Source organism: Protopterus annectens, chromosome 3.part1 (assembly GCF_019279795.1).
Source record: "Protopterus annectens isolate FY-2018-M chromosome 3.part1, PAN1.0, whole genome shotgun sequence".
Lineage (NCBI taxonomy): Eukaryota > Metazoa > Chordata > Ceratodontiformes > Protopteridae > Protopterus > Protopterus annectens.
The window spans coordinates 1,327,575,568-1,327,579,399 of NC_056732.1; the positions used below are offsets into that span (position 1 = coordinate 1,327,575,568).

General features: G+C 54.3%; 2 non-coding genes across 2 annotated transcripts in view; both read right to left on the reverse strand.

Annotated features, from left to right (window-relative positions):
* The window catches only part of LOC122799053, a 3,707-nt gene extending 2,341 nt beyond the window's left edge, over nucleotides 1–1,366 (reverse strand). Inside the window, exon 1 of the ribosomal RNA XR_006364426.1 lies at nucleotides 1–1,366. This exon is cut by the window's left edge and continues 2,341 nt beyond it. This is a non-coding gene — a ribosomal RNA (28S ribosomal RNA).
* A 411-nt stretch (nucleotides 1,367–1,777) lies between these two features.
* On the reverse strand, nucleotides 1,778–1,931 carry LOC122798945. The gene has a single exon (XR_006364365.1). It is a non-coding gene; the product is annotated as a 5.8S ribosomal RNA (ribosomal RNA).
* Nucleotides 1,932–3,832: the final 1,901 nt, after the last annotated feature.

Here is a 3,832-nt window from a genome sequence, read left to right on the forward strand (position 1 = left end):
AAGTGGCCCACTGGGCACTCACATTCCACGCCAGGATCCAAGTCAGTGAGTCGGGCTTCTTACCCATTTAAAGTTTGAGAATAGGTTGAGATCGTTTTGGCCCCATGACCTCTAATCATTCTCTTTACCAGATAAAACTGCATCCGATGAGCACCAGCTATCCTGAGGGAAACAGCTACTAGATGGTTCAATTAGTCTTTTGCCCCTATACCCAGGTCAGATGACCGATTTGCATGTTATGACCACTACGGATCTCTACCAGAATTTCCTCTGGCTTAGCCCTGCCTAGGCATAGTTCACCATTTTTTGGGTCCCACCAGGTGCGCTAACGCTTCACCTCCCTGACGGGACAGGTGAGATGGACCGATGATGCGCCCCCCCCAAGTGGGGTGTGGGTAACCCACCTCAGCTGGTGCATGCTGGCCCTCACTTTCATTGCACAGTGGGGTCTCTTGCCCACCCTCGGACTCACGCACCTGTTAGACTCCTTGGTCCATGTTTCAAGACAGGATGGGTGGGTCACCGACATTGCCATGGACCCCGGGCACCCGAAGTTAGCCTGCTGGCCCATCAGTGGGATGTGGTAGGGCCACACTGAGAACAGTCAGGCCCAGTCGACAGTCCGCAAGGAGCCAGGGGCCTCTGCCGAGAGGGCAAGGGAGGGTGCGGCAGTGGTCTCCCACGACCCAGTGGCACAGCAAGGGCTGATAGGCTGCAACACTCCCCTCCAGGGAGGGGAGCCACCTTCCATGCGGCCTTCCCAGCCAATCAGGAACCAGTTGCTGCACACTGCTGCAGAGGAAGTGCACCTGACAGTGGCTGGCATACCCAGGGATGGTCCCCCACCCCCCCTGGAGGGGTAGGGGAACTCACATGGGTGGCTGACGCAACCACTGAGTTGAATCCTCTGGGCAGACCGTATGGACCCCACCCATTTACATCTGAATGGTTTCACGCCCTCTTGAACTCTCTCTTTAAAGTTCTTTTCAACTTTCCCTTATGGTACTTGTCCGCTATCGGTCTCATGCCAGTGTTTTATCTTAGATGGAGTTTACCACCTGCTTTGGGCTGCATTCACAAACAACCTGACTCTGAGAAGACCTGATTCCAACTCACCAGGGGCAGCCACTGCCCTCACACTGCCCGTGGGCTGAGCCTTGATCACAAAGACTTGGGCACCCTGGGCGGCACCAGGGATATGGACGTCCGTATGCCACATTTCCCTGCACCCGTTGTCTGGACGGGGATTCAGTGCTGAGCTCTTCCCTCTTCACTCACTGTTACTGAGGGAATCCTGATCAGTTTATTTTCCTCCACTTAGTAATATGCTTAAATTAGGCGGGTCGCTATGTCTGATCTGAAGTCACGGTCGCAGGTGATGGGGGCGGGCAGGAACCACGGGAACAGACAGATACGCCACCCTTGCTCCCCCGGCTGTCGCACCTGCTCCTCCACTGCCTGACTCAAGGTGGCAGAGGAGGGCCAGCATGGCCCAGGTGCACAGGAACCAGGCAGGCAGGAGTTGTGCCTCACCCCTGGAGGGCAGCCGTGTGGTGGTACCATTGACAGCCTCTGAGGGGGTGGGCCGGATGCCTGCCTACACCCTCCCATCCGCAGTAGCATTCAGGCAGGCTTCCCCACTCTGGGCAGCAAGAAATCCCTCTCATCCATCTGCATCTCACCCTGGGGGAATGGGGGGCCCTTGGCAGGCTCCCTTGACTCCCCAGCCATGCCCTCGATGGGGGCAGGACACCCCCAAGTGTGATGAAAGGCATGACGACTCTCAAACAAGGGTAGCCCCGGGTGTAACCCGGGGCCTCAGAGTGTGTTTGAAGTGTTGATGATCAATGTGTCCTGCAATTCACATAAGTTCTCACAGCTAGCTGTGTTCTTCATTGATGCACTAGCTGAGTGATCCACCGCTCAGAGTCATACAGTTATCATTCACCGAGGGCACCGCTGCCTGCACATCACACCTCAAGATGAGCATGCGAGGTTTCATGGGTGTCATCACAGGTGCCTGAACCAGGGTTACTGGCCCCGCACCACGGGATGGCAGGGAGTCCCATGGCAGCCAGCGCCGGCTGAAACTCCAACCTGCAGGGAGCGAGGCATCCTCAACAAGTACCCCCGACCACCATCGAGAGGAGAGAACACCAGTGTGTGACCCCACAGGGGTGGCCCCACGCAGCTGGAGGGGTCAGACCATCATCCCCCTGCAGGGACAGCACCCTCTCCCTCCCCTTCCTGCTTGGGGAGCCTGTCACCTCCAGGGCACATGGCAGAATGCACCAATGGGCTGGGTGCACCCTCCACCACCATCCCCTCGGGGCATCAGAGGAGCACTTGCACCTCCCGCTGGACAGATGGGACCCCCTCCCTCCCACCACCAGAAGGCGAAGGGAGACAGAGGTGAAGGGGGACAGACACCGCCACTCCTCTCACTCACTCCCTCCTTCCCCCGGGTGCTGCAGGCTCTGTCCCACTGGCCTCCGCCAGGGCTGACAGAGAGATAGGAGTCAGAGAGAAAAATGTAGAGGGTTGTGGCAGTGGAGCGAGGAGAGGCCCTGGTACCCAAGGATGGCGCCATTCTGGGACCCTCAGCATTAATGATCCTTCCACAGGTTCACCTTCGGAAACCTTCTCACAACCCTTACTTCCTCTAGATAGTCAAGTTTGATCATCTTCTCGGTGCACCGCCAAGGCAGTGACCAACTCCAGTGGGGCCGATCCAAGAACCTCACTAAACAATCAATCAGTAGTAGTGATGGGCGGTGTGTACAAAGGGCAGGGACTTAATCAATGTGAGCTTATGACCCGCACTTACTGGGAATTCCTTGTTCATGGGGAATAATTGCAATCTCCAGTCCCCATCACAAATGGGGTTCAGTGGATTACCCAGACCTGTCAGCCAAGGGTAGACAAATGCTGATCCATTCAGTGTAGCACGAGTGCAGCCCTGGACATCTAAGGGCATCACAGACCTGTTATTGCTCAATCTCGTGTGGCTGAAAGCCACTTGTCCCTCTAAGAAGTTGGAGATGACCGCACGGGGCCGCATAACTAGTTAGCATTGTGGAGTCTCATTCATTATTGGAATTAACCAGAGAAATTGCTCCACCAACTTAGTACGGTCATGCACCACCACCCACAGAATCTAAAAAGAGCTATCAATCTGTCAATCCTTTCTGTGTCTGGACCAGGTGAGGTTTCTCATGTTGAGTCAAATGTATTTATTTATTTTTATTTATTTATCATTTGTTAACCAGGAAAGTCCGACTTGGAATTAAGCCAATTTTCAGTGGAAGCCCAGGGAGAAATGCTCAAGATGCATGTCTTTGTAACGTGGGAGGAAACCAGAGAAGCTGGAGGAAACCCACATGAATGCAGGGAGGACATACAGACTCCACACAGAAGGCACCCCCAGCCAAGAATCAGACCAGAGCACCTCTTGCTGTGAGGTGACAATGCTACCGCTGCACCAATCTGCTGTCCAAATTAAGCCACAAGCTCCACTCCTGGTGGTGCCCTTCCGTCAATTCCTTTAAGTTTCAGCTTTACAACCTTACTCCCCCCAGAACCCAAAGACTTTGGTTTCCCAGAAGCTGCCCGCTGGGTCATGGGAATAATGCTGCCAGATTGCTAGTCGGCATCATTTATGGTTGGAACTATGACAATATCTGATTGTCTTCGAACATCCGAGTTTCATTCTTGATTAATGAAAACATTCCTGGCAAATGCTTTTGCTTTCGTTCGTCTTGCGCCGGTCCAAGAATTTCACCTCTAGTGGCACAATACAAATGCCCCTAGCTGTCCCTCTTAATCATGGCCA